The following is a 17,662-nucleotide window of genomic DNA, read 5'->3' as shown; positions in this document are numbered from 1 at the left end:
TATCTCGCGAACTTAAAAGATGATTTTCGGACGACCATGTTGTCGCTAGGTTGGAAAATACGTGTAAGGCGGCTTGTTATAGAAACAGCCGGTAATAAATACCTATTCTGTTAACTGAAAAAAAAAAAAAAACATAAAAAAACTCGTGTCGAATTATTTTCCCCTTGTTTCTTTGCGGGACTTTCGGGTGTTAAAAAAATACCACATTACAATTCAATCAACTATCTAGGATGACCCAAACAAAATGCCTCTATTGCAATCTTTAATAGATCTCACTATCCCTTCTACACTCAAGCGATATCTTTGAATTACAACCCAGAATAAACAAATCTAGGTTTTACTTTAAAAAACCGTCTATACCCATATAAATTTACTTTTGTCTGTGTGTGTGTGTGTGTTTGTGTGTGTGTGTGTGTGTGTGTGTGTGTGTGTGTGTGTGTGTGTGTCTGTATTGATATTCATATCAAAAACCGTGTTTTTCTGTTTTTTTAATGGGGTTCACCACTTATCAAGGCTCAGAGGCCACTCGAGGATAAGGGTTAATAGGTATACATTAGTCATTGTGATTTAAGCGTAGTAAAAATTAGTGCGAATTAGTTTACGTTGGACTTGAAGACAATTAAACTGTAGTCAGCTGGAAAGCAGGCAAGCGGAATAGAATCCATTAATTTAAAAAGAAAATACAACTTTGTTACATGAGTCTCGGAATTACATTCATCTACAAAAGATCAAGCTGATTTGCATATTCTTTTAAATATTCATTTTAATTAATTCCCTATTAGATTTCTTTTTTCTTTTTTTTTACACAGTGATCACCACTTATCAAGAGCCGGAAGCCACTCAGGGATAAGGGTTATTGCAAGTACATTACGTTAGTATGGAGATTTGATGAAGTGTTTACTTAAGGGGGCGGTTCATTAGGAATTTGTTAACATTGGACTTGAAGACATCCAAGTTGTAGTCCGGTGGGAAGCAGGCAGACGAAACAGAGTTCTAAGAAAGAAGCTTTGTTCATGGAATCCGCGTTTTGATTTAGGAACAGATAAAAAGTGGGGGAAATTTTTCACAGTGGATTCAGCTAGACGGGTGTTTTTCGTGAAAGATTAGCGAGGGCGGGGACCAGAGATTTGAGTTCAGACGAGCACCTGTCATGGAAATAACGATAAAACAAGGATAGGCTCGCAACGCCTCTTCTGTGGGAGAGAGGTTGCAGGGTAGAGAAAAGGGCATACCCCACTAAGCCACGAAGTCTATTTTGTACTCTGTCAAGGCAGGATAGGCTGTTTTTAGCAGCTCCTGCCCAGATATGGCAACAGTATTCCATCCTTGGACGTACTTGGCTTTTATTTGTCGGTTTTCTTATGGAATGATCATCTTTAGTTCACGATGACGTGTAATTATAGTCATGCAGATAGTCTACATGATTTATACTTGCGGAATATTTGCGTAAAATTTATAGTAAACACAAACCTCTTCATATATTTATGCATGCGAATATATATTTGTTTAAAAAATTTTGCCTATCAAACTCCCCTATCAGTTTTTGGTCTACAGATATGAAACTTAATATATAGCGTATTCGAATCCATACTAAACTTTATATTTGGGTTTTAGCCGGAGAAAATCGGTCCAAAATTATGAAAAATAAAAGAAATGGAATTTGACTGGTAAAGGTCGGACGACGGCATTACGGATATGCATGCATAACATAATAGCTATAATTTCATGTTGAAATTTTTAGCCTTGACGTAAACATGTCTTCATAGCTTACATATTAACGTCAAAGGAAAAAGTAAATCGTAAACTAAAGGTTTTGGTTTCGATTCTCGGTGGTGGCGCACGAGACATTTAAAAAAAATGTTTTATTCAATTTTCACCCCAAACAAGGCACAGTGCCACTTTGAAGCAGGGGGCTACTATCGGGGACATAATTTGCAGGGGTATTATGAAAGGAAATGAGTAGAAAGATGTTTGGTCACATTACACTTGAACTTCTGCATGTCAGTACAGTTGGGAAAGCAGAATCCCGGAAGGAAGTTCAAAAGCCTAGCAGTTCTGGGAAAAAAACTATTGGAGTAGAAGGCTTTCTTACACACAAGGATCTTTATTATGTAGGAGTAGAATTTAGTTTCTTGTCGGGTTGGTCGGGGGTATTTACGTCGAGCACAGGTGCTTGTAATTTGTCAGAGCATTCACCATTAAAGTACTGGTAGAACAGGTAGAGGAATGCAACATTACGTTGATGGGACAAGGGCTGAAGCCTTAAGTCATTACTACAAATGGTGTCCAATATAGTCTATATATCTATAAAAGTGAACATATCTGTGTGCGTCTGTTTGTGTACATTTCCTTTCAAATAACTCTGTCAATTTTCGGTCTACAGACTCGAGATTTGACATAAGAGGTATTGAGATTCGGGAAAATCTTTTAATCCGTTTTCGGCCTGAAATTCAGCTGTTAAGGGGTCAAAGTTCAACGATTTGACCTTTGAGAACTCTACAAAACTCCTCCGCTAATTCTGGATCTAAACACTTGAGATTTTAGATATAGGTTACTTAGACATGGATCTAACTTTATAATTCATTTTGAGCCAAAACAATAAATTTTAAGCGGTTATAATTGAGGTCAGAGTTTAAAAAAAGTGACCTCTGCGGTCTCTACTAAATTACTCAGCCAATTTTTAGTCTAAACATTTGAAATTTTACATAAAGTGTATTCAGACATAGGGCAGGCTTTGTAATCGTTTTTTTCCTGAAAATTTGAGCTTCCAAGGGGTCAAAGTTCAAAAGATTTTACCTTTGTGGTCTCTAGCAAACTATTAAACCAATTATGGGTCTAAACCTTTGAAATTTTACATAATGGGTATTCAGACATGAAGCAAACTTTTTAATCCGTTCTTGGGCGAAAATCTGTCCGGAAAAGGTCAAAGTTTACAGACTCTACCAAACTCCTCCGCCAATTTGGGGTCTAAACACTTGAAATCTTAGATGTATGTTACTTGGACATGGGTCAAACATTTTAATTTAATTTGAGCCCAAAACAATAAGTGTTAAGGGGGTCAAAATTGGGGTCAAAGTTTAAAAAATTGACGTCTACGGTCTCTACCAACCTTTTTCTCTGGTAGTTAAGAAAGCCTATTATATATAAAGGCATTATCGCACATATTCACATTTTTTTTAATATATACACATACACATAAAGTTATGAACAGTACATAGGGCCCGACCAAAGCCGGGCGGAACCGCTAGTATAATAATTAATAAGAAATCTGAATTAATCAAACTATTATATCTAAGTCTACTAGTAGTATAATTATAAAACTCTGTGACGCATCCAACCGCCCTTGCTTGCATATTGTCTATCCAAAACAATGTTTTCATGGAAACCGGCTTGTATTCAATAAAATTCACATCCCTTTCCACAGCCCAACCATATTGAGTACAAATAACCTTCAGTCTTTGCTTAACTTGTAGACGTAGTTTTAGCCATGTAACTATGTTTTGCTATGTTCTCGTTTCGGTTTCGATTCTAGCTGATGGCACTCAAATTATATTTTATTTTTATTTTTTAAATCATGACTATATATTGCGTATAATATTTTATGAAATAACTGACTCTATGATAATAAATAGGAATCATGCGTAAATTAAAATATCATATTTAAGTGTATTTTACGACCGGGCAACGGCGAGCGCTCCTGCTAGCATATTTTAAAAGTTTACACAGAAATAGTTTTTTACTTTTAATAGTGATTTTTGAATGTCTTGTAATAAAATCATTTTTTTTTTACTTTAAACATTTTCCAAAATATTTTTTATGAAAAAAAAAAAAAAAAACATATTTCCATGTAAATACTAAAATACAGCGTAGAACATTAGCAGTGTCGCCCTAAAACAAAGAACACGGTTTTGTTTTAAATTTTTATATAAAACATCAATTCAAGTAACTTGATTATGCAGTAGAGCTGACATCTATTCAATGTAGCCGCCTTAAACCTTAAACTGCCTCGATACGGGTCCGGAATTGGGGGTGTGTCTTTTCCACAAGTCTCAGCGAAAGCTCGGCGAATACTCACCGTATAGTGGCGATTAGACTTGCCTTTTATTTTGGGAGGTCATGTTGGTGATGTTCTCGACGTATGATCAAACGAAACAGTCCAGTGGGTTCAGGTCGTCCTGCTGCGACACTCAGGATCTTCCAGCGGCCACCTGATTGCGCGAGGGGATCGCAACACTCTTCAGCATATCCAATACACTTTGGTGTTGATTTTTAAGCCAGCTTCGAAGATGTGAGGTGGCATGATGAGGCCCTCACTTGAAACCACATCCTTGTGGCTGGACACCTTGTATTCATCACCCTGGGCACGTGCCTGTTATTCATGGCAATCCAACGATGTATTTTGATGGTGTGTGCAATAGTTCTATCGCCGTAACTTGGGTGGGTAGAGACCATGAGTTGTACAGCGGCGCATCTCCGATCTCGCTCGTTAAACATTATGTCATTTTCAGACATGATAGAAGGCTCCTATCGTTCCTGGGTTTGTACACAACTGGCCAACTAGTAAATAGTCTGCAACAAAAACAGAGAGCTGGTTTTAATCAAAGGGAAATGGAATCAGTTCTTCTTTTCTAGAGCAGCAATTTTATCGTTCCACCCTCTATATACTTTTATTACAAGATGTTTTTAATAATTAAAAGTAAAGGTTATTTTTACGTAAATTTAAAAAAAAAAAATTTCAAAGTAAACATTAAAAATGCTTTTTATTGCTAATTTTTTTTTTTAAGCAATAAAATGTTAGGATTATTTTTATGTAAACTTCTATTATATAAATCTCAAACGTCTGTTTACGTGTATGTATGTTTGTATATCTTCCGAAAAACTTTTCTCATCAGCATCGAACAGGGTCAATACTGGTACCATCTGACAGAGTGATGTCTCGGTCTAATAATATGTGAAAATTAGAAAAACGGTCAATTATTTCGTATAGATATGATCATTTAAAACAATGAAATCTTTCTTTTTTAACCAACTTCGGCAAGCACGCATGCACGTCTAGCGTTCTTTCTTGAATTGGTTTAAATAGAAAAAAAACACAGCGTTATTTCGATGACGTCGCTGTGGAGCAATGGATAAAGCGGCCGCGTTGTCAGCTCCTGGTTTCCCGTCCGTGCCCACTTAACGGATTGTTTGTTTTTTTTTGTTTTTTTTTGCTGAATGTTTCAGCATTTAAACAGGGTTGTGTATGTGATTTTTTTCATTCACTTCTCGTTTATTTTCCTTCTTTTATTTTTCTTCTTTTTGTTTTCCATGCTGATTTTTGCGCCTCGCCCTTGCTCAATATCCTTACCATACCACTTTTCCACACCCAGGCAACGCTGGGTACCCCGCTACTTTAAAATAAAAATCTAATTATATCAAACTATTCTAAAAAAAAGAATTTAAAATGTAAAAATAAACAGACACATGCTTTGATTTTTTTTTTTACATAGGCATCACCACTTTTCAAGGCCCAGGGGCCATTCGAGGATAAATGTTAAGACCACTCGAGGATAAGGGTTAATATAAGGATTATAAGAGGACTGTTCCAAAATTACGGTGTCTCATTTTGTAAACTCAAAAAGTTGAAGAGCTACGAAGACGGAAGTGGTACCATTAAAACGAGCGACTGTTTGTGCTTCAGAATGTGTTTTTCTGCATAGTCATCACCATTCACAATGCACTTTTACCCGGGATTCAATGGTGGACCTCTGCTTCTGACGCACATCTATGACAGGGTTTTATTTAGCGTCACACGCAATCAATGTTGACGATCATGATGATGATGATGATGATGATGATGATGATGATGATGACTGTTGTTGCTTTTATTGTAGAGCATCATTCATTTCGTATGAGTCACGTGGTTCTATCGTTGGCGTAAGTCTTTTCTGATATCTTTCCAGTTAGAACACTGTATAAAAACACATCGGGCATTTATGGGGCGAACCACGTAAAACGGTGCCAACATCCCTAGGTAGAGGTGTTTGCTTGGAAAGAACTGGTTCGAACCTGGCACACCCAGGTTGTCAGTCCATTTCGTAAGGTACTTAGCCACCGAGAAGTTCCCGACGATTATATTGATGCTGCCTAGGATAATGATGATACTGATTTTCTTTTTTTCTTTTTAATTCTTCTTTTCCTTTGTTATACTTTGCAACTTCTTTCTCTTTGCTGTCTGCTTCTGTAGACTCAAATACGCGCAAGGATTTAATACAGATCAGACAATCCTAAGGACACGATCTTTGTGGTACGCTGTGCAAAAGCCCAACTCGATCAACAACAGCACGAGATGAAACGGCAATGGCAATATTGAGAGTTGCGTAAAAAAAAAAATTACCGTCTATTTGTGGGTTAACTGCCTTCCAAATCCCTATAATATCACATGCAATTAATTGTGAAAGAGCAAATTGAATTTAAAGTTGGGCGAGAATTCTCCATATAATACCTATACTTAATAACTTGACGGAATGTATGGGGTTCTGTTGTATTTAATGGATAAGGTGGACCCGCAAATTTTGCATAAGCAATTATATGTCGCTACACATTTACGGATATATTTCGGTCAGGTAGTTGCAAATAACTAGAGACCTCTTCAAACGATATTGATTATACAAAACCGCAGTTTTCGGACTCCACCTTTGTATAAGCAATATTGCCTGAAGAGTTTTCTAGTTATTTGTAACTGGCTGACCGAAACATACTCATGAATGTATAGCGACATATTACTAGCGAAATATATTACATTGAAAGTCTAGTCTAATATTTAATGAATAAATTGCGGAGGGGGAGAGGTATATTAATTCATAACTTTTCAAGGGTATGCGTAAAGTTTTCCGATCACGATGAGCCCAAAATTACTTAACTATGCAACTACTATTTATAAATAAACTAGCGAGGGGTACCCGGCGCTGCCCGGGTGTTTGGAGGTCTGTGTGGGGGTTAAAAAAAGTAAGTATGAGGATCGAACCCGAACCCTTGAGGACAAAGTTGTAAATTAAATTTTAATATTGAAATAAAATGTGCGACGTTAGCCATTGCCCCACCGCGAGATGCTAACGGAAACACGTTTGAATTTATTTAATTACTTGGATTTGGCAGGTGCCCGTTTTAATGAGTTAATGAGGTTAGGTTTGACTGCGGGATAGTATTCATTTACTGGTGAACGCTCCCCCCCAAGATGTTATAGGAAAAAGACTAATCTACATGCGGCGAGCGACAAATGTTGAATATTTATCTTCCCGAAATCGGGCAAATTAAATAGATAGGCGAGCTTTGTTGTTAACTGTGAGATATTACGATTTATATGTGATATAAAAAGTTTTAAAAAGTTGTGAAGCGAGCGACCGCTTCTCTGAAAAAAGCCTTTTGTTGACATACATACATACATACATACATACATTAATTTTCGCTTTTATATATATAGATAAATAAAAACTTAGAAATCCGTAGACAGAATTTTCGGTGTATCACATCTTTAGATCAGCACCCGGCTCGGACCTAGCATACGATTGCTGATATTCAGTGATAAAACAACGTGACTGCAGAGTAGGTACTGTTGACAAATAGTATGGAAATTAGTGTATATATATATATATATATATATATATATATATCATTCAAACACAGTAGTGTTTGAATGATATGCTTAAGCGGCAGTTTTAGTCATTTAGAACTGCTTTAAAGTTTCATTGCTCACTCGACCAAATTTCAAACAATTATTACAGTTTATAGATCACATTCTCCGCTATATTGTGAAAAAAAAAAAACTCAATTCTCCTTCAGTAAAACAAAAGTTATGATAAATTTACTGGTGTTTAAATGGTAAAAAAAACCGTAAGGAGGTACGAGTTTTTTTATGACTGTTTTCCATAACAACCACGTCGCTTCAGCGACTACTGTTGCTACCAATTCACCGCTCTCGCGAAAAGAGTAGTACCAAGTGAAACAGAGAAAATGAAAGAATGAAAGAGAGATAATTGGGGGGGATTTTATTGTAAGCAGACTAGTGCCGTACATTGTTTTTACATACGTGTATGTTATGTTTATGGGGGGGGCAAAGAAAATAAGACTGAACTTAAATAAAGAACCAATAAATTTATTGGAAGCTTGAAAAAATCATGGATTACAATAGAAAAATGCGAGTGTGAAAAGTAATATGGTTAAGCTAAACATGGAAAAGTAAAGAACTAGTTGTTAAAACTAGAAAAGAAAGGACCGAGATATTCTAGTACATATAAAATTATAACTTAAAATATTGCAAAATTAATTTTTTTTTCTTTAAATTCAATTCATAAGATTATATAATCAATTCTTAATGCTGCAATATTTTCAGTTATAAATGTATCATATTTTTTACTATATATATATATATATATATATATATATATATATATATATATATATGTTTAAAGAAAAAATAGAAAAAACCGAATGAAATTATTAAGAAATCAACGTTTCGTCCCTGTTTCAGAGGACATCTTCAGGATAATTGAAATAAAAATGTGAGAAAAGAAAAAGTCATAGATCGTGCGAAAAAAGACAGTTTTTAAATCCAACCCATGTCGGGAAAGGACGAATATGTGTGCGTATCCTTTCCCGACATGGGTTGGATTTAAAAACTGTCTTTTTTCGCACGATCTATGACTTTTTCTTTTCTCACATTTTTATTTCAATTATCCTGAAGATGTCCTCTGAAACAAGGACGAAACGTTGATTTCTTAATTATTTCATTCGGTTTTTTCTATTTTTTTCTTTAAACATAACGTCAATCACCGCTGGTATATTTTTTCATTCCTTATTCATATATATATATATATATATTCTTCGGAATAGTTTATATATATATATATATATATATATATATATATATATATATATATATATATATATATATATATATATAGTTCATTTTTTGTCGCTCTGGCTTTACTATTAAAAACTTACTTTTTCTATTTAAAAATTGTTATAAAGAACTTCTTAATATACCCAGTCATGCATATGCGAGCGATTACATAAATGTTTACTAATTTGTATATTCCTTTGAAAACCGAGTCTTAATTAATTATTTATTCATTTTTATAATAGATTTCTTAATAGATGCAGAATTATATTTATTCATGGTTTCTACATTCTGCATGATTGCGTCCCAGCACACGGAAATGTCTTTGCGTATATCTTTCCCTATATATATATATATATATATATATATATATATATATATATATATATATATATATATATATATATATATATATATATAGTAAATAATATTTCTCGAGTTGTAGAATTTTGATATTGCTTCCTGCTTTGTGTTTCCTAAACTTTAGCAAAATGCAAACAATTTAATCTTATTTATATATCTATATAAGAAATAGTCTGTGTGTGTACATTTACCTACCAAACTACTTAGTCGATTTTCAGTCTAACGACTTGAAATTTGACATAACGAGTATTGAGATTTGGAAAAATCTTTGTAATCGGTTTTCGGCCAGAAATTTTGCTTTCAGGGGGTCAAAGTTCAACGATTTGTACCTTTGTAATCTCTACCGAACTCATCCGCAAATTTTTGGTCTAAACACTTGAAATTTTAGATGTAGGGTATTTGGGAATGGATAATTTTTTTTAATTTGATTTGAGCCCAAAACAATAAATGTTAAGGGGTCAAAGTTAAAACAATTGATCTTTTCAGTCTCTACAAAATTCCTCAGCCAATTTTTGGTCTAAAAATTTGAAATTTTACATAAATTGTATTCAGACATAACACAAGTGTTTTCATCGGTTTTTGGCCGAAATTTGATTGCTAAGGGGTCAAAGTTCAAGAGATTTGGCCTTTACGGTCTCTAGCAAACTATTCAACCAATTTTTGATCTAAACATTTGAAATTTTACATAAAGAATATTTAGACATGCAGTTTTTGGGCTAAAATTTGGCTACCAAGATGTCAAAGTAAAAAAAGTTGACCTTTGCAGACTCTACCAAACTCCTCCGCCAATTTTGGGTATAAACACTTGAAATTATATATATATATATATATATATATATATATATATATATGTGCACATAAAGTTATGACCAGTACATAGGGCCCGAGCAAAGTGGGGCTGAACTGCTAGTCTTAAAAAAAAATCACATCAACTCCACATTTAGGATGCCCCCTGTACGTATGTCTGCTAATTAACTGAATCCCTTAACATATCTTGTTTGTAGTGAATGTATTGAAAGAAAACAAAAACATTATCAGCAAACGGACAGTGCTCTATTCGTTTATTTGCAAAGAACTTAGCATTAGGCTAATAGTAGGGGCTGGTAAAATCGCAAACCACATTGCTCAACTCGAGAAACAATGACCTTTACAGTCATCCATAGTCAGGGTGTTTCACTTAATCATAGCTTTTCAGTGTGGCTAGACTAGCACCTCTTCACCCCCCCCCAATAAAGAGGTATTTGGATAATAGTTCTAAAATATAAGGCGATTCACAAATATTGCTGGAGAGTTTAGTTCTACTGTAATGATTGCGTGATAAGCCCGTGCTAATGTACGTCTTTCATCGTAGCAAAATCATTCAATTAGTTCAATTATGCATAAAATAAAAGTAGGCGAATTACGACCATGAATCATAGGTCAATTTTCGCGGTTTAATAACCTGCGTTTTCCCGCGTATCTTTTCAGGTGATCGGATAATTTTAGATGTAGTGTATTTAGGAATGGATAATTTTTTTAAATTTGATTTGAACCCAAAGCAATAAATGTTAAGGGGTCAAAGTTAAAACAATTGATCTTTTCAGTCTCTACCAAATTTCTCAGCCAATTCATTTATTTTATGCATAATTGAACTAATTGAATTGATCAGTTAGAAGAAGAGAAATCCTTTACGTCTAAGACAATTTTTTTTCTTTTTCTCCACATTAAAAAACAACCCTGGTGTCTAAATCTGTCGCGTGGGGAGGCATTGTAAATAGGTACTATATTTAATGTAACAAAGTTTTAATATTACAAACGTAATTTCTGATTTAATTAAAAAATGGCCTGAAAATGCCCCTTCTAAATAATTATAAAATGCACCGGAAATGTCTCTTCTGACTAATTATGAGATGCCCTGAAAAATTTCCCTTTTGATTATTTTTTGTTGTTTACTTCCACAAAGGCAGAGTTGAACATGAGATCGGTTAAAAATTAAGGGGAGTAACCAGCTCCTCCAAAGGGGCACTCTGGTCAGTAACAAAAATAAAAATTGTATCAGTAATAAAGGATTGCTCCTCCGTTAATCATGACCAAAAAATTCACTGGAATACTGAGACTGATACTACACTCAGAAATTCATCTTGAAGCAATGGTTGCCTAATCCCTATCCGTGTAATAATTTTATGTATTAATTTCGAAAGGCTGCTGAAACAGTTTATGATTTCAACATTACTTTATTTCAAGTATATTTTAAACAGTGAGGTGGGGGATATGAAGCCAGTCCCGGGAATGACTGAAACGTTTACGATTTAAACATCACCTTATTTCATGTATATTTTAAGAGTAGTATAGGGGATATGAAATCAGTACCGGAAATGGCTGAAACCGTTTACGCATTAAACATTACTTTATTTCATGTATATTTATAACAGTGAGGTGGAGGATATGAAGTCAGTCCCGGAAAAAGCTGAAACAGTTTACTATTTAGACATTACATTATTTCATGTATATTTTTAGCAGTTCGTTGGGGATATAAAGTCAGTCCTAGAAATGGCTGAAACAGTTTAATATGACTTTATTTCATGTATATCTTTAATTGTGGCGTGGCGGACATGAAGTCAGTCCCGGGTTTGAATGAGATAAGTGCTAATATATACTAGCAAAATGTGTCGCCCAGTATTGAATGAGATAGGTGGAAATCATATAGTAGCAGAATACTCAGTGTCGCCCGGGATCAGAAGAGATAGATGAAAGATATATACTAGCAGAATATGCGGCGTCACCCGGGACTGGATAAGATAGATAGGTGGAACATATATACTATGAGAATATCCGGAATTGATTGATGTATTTGTACTGAAATAATCAGCCCAGGCAATATATCAAAGTAATTATTTAAGTAAGGATGAAGGGACATAGTGGGTGAAAGTTATGAAAATTATTGTCGAAATTAGTAACATGTCCAAGAATTATGAAAAATGATGAAATGTGAATTACTTGATTGGTGTGTTTGTAATGAGATAATAAGCCCAGACAATATATCAACGTTCTTATATTATTAGGAGGGGGCATAATGTGGGTTTTAATATTAAAAATTGATTGTCGAAATTAGTAACATATCCAAGAATTATGAAAAATGATGAAATGTGAGTTAATTGATTAGTGTGTTTGTAATGAAATAATCCGCCCAGGCAATATATCAAAGTTATTATTTTAGTTAGGGGGAGGCTGTAAGGTGTATTAAACTTATGAAAAATTATTATCAAATTAGTAACATATCCAAGAATTATGAAAAATGATCAAATGTAAGTTAATTGATTGGTGTGTTTGTAATGAAATAATTAGCTCAGGAAATATATTAAAGTTATTATTTTAGTAAAAGAGGGCGATAAGATGTGTTTAAATTATGAAAATTATTGTCAAAATTAGTAACATTTCCAAGAATTACGAAAAATGATGAAATATTAGTTCATTAATTAGTGTGTTTATAATAAAATATCAGCCCAGAAAATATATCAAAGTTATTATGTTAGTCATAAGCGATAAGGATGGTTTAAATTATGAAAAATGATTGTCGAAATTATTAACATATCCGAGAATTATGAAAAATGATAATATGTGCTTTAATGCATTAGTGTGTTTGAAATGAAATAATAAGCCCAGACCTTATAGCAAAGTTATTATTTTAGTAACGGGGGCTATGATGTGGGTTGAAATGATGAAAAAAGATTGTCGACATTAGTAACATACCCAAGAATAATGAAAATTGACGAAATATGAGTTAATTGATTGGTGTGTTTGAAATGAAATAATCAACCCAGATAATATATAAAAGGTATTATTTTAGTAGTGGGTGGTGAATAATGTGGATTAAACATATAAAAAGTGATTGTCGAATTTAGTAACATATCCGAGAATTATAAAAATTGATGAAATGTGAGTTAATAGGTAGTTGTGATTTTTATTAAATAATCAGCCCAGACAATATATCAAAGCTATTTTTTTAGTAAATGAGGGTGACAATAATGGTTTAAATTATAAAAATCTATTCTTGAAATTAGTAACATATCCAAGAATTATGAAAAATGATGAAATGTGAGTTAATTGATTGGTGTGTTTATAATAAAATAATCAGCGCAGACAATATATCAAAGTTATCATGTTAGTAAGAGAGGGCGATAAGGATGGTTTAAATTATGAAAAATGATTGCCGAAATTAGTAACATATGCAAGAATTATGAAAAATGATATGTGCTTTAATGCATTAGTGTGTTTGCAATGAAATAATAAGACGAGACAATATATCAAAGTTATTATTTTAGTAAGGGTGGAAGCTATAAGGTGTGTTTTACTTATGAAACATGATTGTCAAAATTAGTAACATATCAAAGAATTATGAAAAATGATGAAAAGTGAGTTAATTGATTGGTGTGTTTGGAATGAAATAATCTGCCTAGACAATATATTAAAATTATTCTTTTAGTAATGTGTGCGATATGGTCAGTTTAAAGGATGAAAAACTATTGTCGAAATTATTACCATATCCAAGAATTATGAAAAATGATGAAATGTGAGTTAATTGATAGTTGTATTTTTGTATGAAATAATCAGCCCATACAATATATCATTTTTTTTTTTTACTTTAGTAAGGGGAAAGGCGATAATGTTGGTTAAAATTATGATAAACTATTGTCGAACATAGTAACATATTCAATAATTATGAGAAATGATGAAATGTGAGTAAACTGACCGGTATGTTTATAACGAAATAATCAGCCCAGGAAATATATCAAAGTTATTATTTTAGTAAGGGGGCGATACATTTTTAATAAAAGGGCTAGAATAATATTATTGTGCTGTCCTTCATGCTGAACAAAACGCCCACAGAATAGCAACAATATATTACACATGAAAAATGCTGCTGTGGAATTTCCACAAGTCCCGCTAGTAATTAATTATTATAATATGATTTTTAAATCCTATTATAATTTACTCGCTAGGTTAGCATTGCTGGATGGCATCGCACTTTGGCTGGTTGGATGACCGCGTCCCTTGTCCAGACGAAGTAGGTTCATTTCACAGTTGGATTTCGGCGCGGTTTGCTTGATGTGTGTTGGTTAATAGAATTTCTTGTGTACAGGGCGTTTGCTCAGTTAGTAGAGTGCTTGCCTCGCATGCAAGAGGCTCGGGTTTCGAATCCTGAGTTCGGATGTGTCTAACTGATGATCCTAAATGAGGGTGGAACTCGAGTCCAGTTCGTTGACTGTCATGACTCTTGTGGGCTGCGACTTTGTTTAGCTGTGGAATTTAATATATATACATAATCTCTCACATTCTGAAAAGCATATATATATGTTTTATTGAATACGACAGAGTTCTGTTTCCCAATTTTATTGGATATCTTTTCAGTTCGCCGAGTAGTCTGTTTTATTTCGACTGGCGTGTTGTATATTATGGCGCCCAAAATTTGTTGTTCAGCCATATTCTTCTCAAACGCTTTCTATTTGTACACCTGATTTTAGTCAGGAGCGATTGTTGTTGTTGTCGTTTTCTTTTTTCTTTATTGAGGCTTGGTGTATTCATAGTTTTTATTTATTGGTTATAAAGATGGGTGCAGGTAGAGGCGAATTATTTTTTTTAATTTTGATTTTCTTATTTTATATTTGATTTATTTAGTTTCTTGTTAGTTATCGAATACAGTGAGTATATTTGTACCTGTATTAAATATTTAAAAAAGGGCTGTAGTTTTTTTTTATTAGTCTTCAAGTAATTTTAGTCTTCGTGTGTAATTGTGAAGGTATCGCATTTCAGTACTATTAGTTAAGATATTTCTAATATCGAATGGCTGTAGGTTTTTATCTTGGAATGTAAGGTGTTGTTTTATGACAATATTGTCAGCTAAATGATAGGTTAGTCGTCGGAGAGTGTTGTTGTGGTGTGGCCTATGTATGCGTTGTATGAGTTTTATGAGTAAGTTCGGAGACAATCTTCGAAGAGACAAAAATATTCATACACTGCATTAGTTTGGTTTAGTGTGGTGTTATTATTATTATTATTATTATTATTATTATTATTATTATTATTTAGTTATTTAGTTATTGTTGTTAATTATTACATCGGTGGTTTTATATTTAGTATAATATATTATTAGTGTAGTCTATTTGTTCCGGTCAGTTGGTCTGGTATATTTTTTTTAAATAAGTTTGTTATTAGTATATATATATATATATATATATATATATATATATATATATATATATATATGTATATATATATATATATATATATATATATATATATATATATAAGAAAGAGAGAGGGAGAGAGAGAGAGCGTTCAAGTTAAAGAGTTCTGAGGATTTATTTTAGGATAATAAAATGCAATTCTCTTTGATTTGGAATTTCAGCTTCAGCGTTAACCGCGCAAATTGAATAGCCGTTGTTACTACGTGAACGAAACCTTTGTACACCATTCTCTCTTCCCCATTCACTATCTTTTTTTTCGTTCTTAATCGTTGTTTCTCCCTCTTCTCCCCTCTCGTGCTCTCTCCTTTTCCTTTCATTGTTTTTTATCTCCCTTTCTCTCTCGCCCCCTTATCACCTCTCCTTTTTTATCCGTCGTAGTATCCCCTCCGCGCTATGCCCTTTCCGTTCCGTTCTCTCGCTTTTTATCTCACCCCCCTCCTCTTTCTCTCTCGTCCTTGTTCTATCTTTTTTCTTTCTCCACGGTTCTTTCTCCTTCCTCTTTCCTTGGTCCCATCTCCCTCTTTTTTTACTCTCGCTTCCTCTTTCTCTCTTTCACGCGTTCTCTCTCACTCCCACGTCATATCGCTTTCCCTCATCCCGTCTTTCTTTCTCACTCCTTTCTAACCCCCTCCCTGGATACTCTCTCACTTTCTCTCTCTCTCTCTTTCTCACTTGCCCCCTCGTCAAATCTCTTCCCCCCTCTCTCTCTCTCCGTTCTTTTCTCTCCCAACCCCTCTTACTCTCCTCTTCTATCTCTTCCTAGTTTCTCTCTCCATTCTCTCTTTCTTTCTTTCTCTCTCTATCACACCACATGTATTAACCGAAAAATATCAAGTTCCATTGTTGCGTGTCCGGTACATATAAGAGGAATGTTTACACGCATGTGTGGATAAACGGCTTATGGCCGATGAATGAATTACAATCCTCCGAGGAAAATTGATCTCAGCATGTTTCTTGTGGAACGAAGAATATTTTGACCAGTTATGCACCCATTCAGAAGACACGATACGCCAATATTTAAAACACGCCCGAAGGAAAATAAGAAAATCCTAATTTATGGAAACAGAAACTTAAAAAAAAAATTCTAATTTCTATAAATGTTTTTGTTTCATTTTCTAGCGATCATTCTCTTGCAAAGTCCATTAAAACTTTTACCATTCATTATTACTAGTGATCGAGCGAGTCCAATACTTTTCCCGATTCCGATGCAATTACCGATTCTGATGCTTTTAAAATCTCCAAATATTTAACAACAGATTGGTATATATATATATATATATATATATATATATATATATATATATATATATTATTCCTTAATTGGAATTCATTCTGTTTAGATGAGCATTATATGTTAATTTTTTTTTTTTTTTTTTTTTTGGCAGTGATGGCTGAGAATGCAGTTAGGAGATTCGAAGTTTCTATCCGTCGCGGTTACCACCTGACGAAGGCCAGAGGAAGTTGGCCGAAAGGTTGTGAACCAATAAAAAGATCCAAAAACAACAACTAATAAAGATGAGACTAATAGTCCGTATTAAAAAATAAAAATTGACATTTAACAACAGAGTTGTTATTTATTTCCAACTATTATATAAAAAAAAAACCACCGATTCCGATACAATTACCGATTTCGATTCTTTAAAAATATCTAAATATTTAATTATGGGGTTATTTTTCACACATGGAAAATGTGCACATACTTTCTTAAACGGCAAAATAAACTCTTGTAGGGGATGAGATATAGATTTTAGTTTTACTGGTAGTTTATAATCAATAAATATTTATCATTTTACTATTTACAGTATTGGAGAATTTTTGCTTTTAACAAAATCAAATAAAAAAGACAATAAATAAAGAATCGTTTTTGGCACCGCAAAACAGGCACACATTTTTCGGATTCCGGTACCCCAAAATATTCCGATTTTTCTAATTCCGATTAATCGTCCCAACACTAATTATTAGAATGGAAAGTGCTCGAACGAGTTCCTAGATTTCTTACATCTTTGTGAGATATTTGTAGTAGGAATTCTTTTTGCTGCCACATTGAAACAAAGCTTTTTAAAGTCTTCCTCTACGTACCTATCATCAAGCAGAATTTTCATGGGGAAATCTTGTATTTAATAGGATTTTCATGGGGAAATCTTGTATTTAATAGAATTTTCATGGGGAAATCTTGTATTTAATAGCTCATGTTGTC

The sequence above is a fragment of the Euprymna scolopes genome, chromosome 31, assembly GCF_053919585.1.
Source record: "Euprymna scolopes isolate OS-2025 chromosome 31, ASM5391958v1, whole genome shotgun sequence".
Lineage (NCBI taxonomy): Eukaryota > Metazoa > Mollusca > Cephalopoda > Sepiida > Sepiolidae > Euprymna > Euprymna scolopes.
This window is presented reverse-complemented; position numbering follows the sequence as displayed.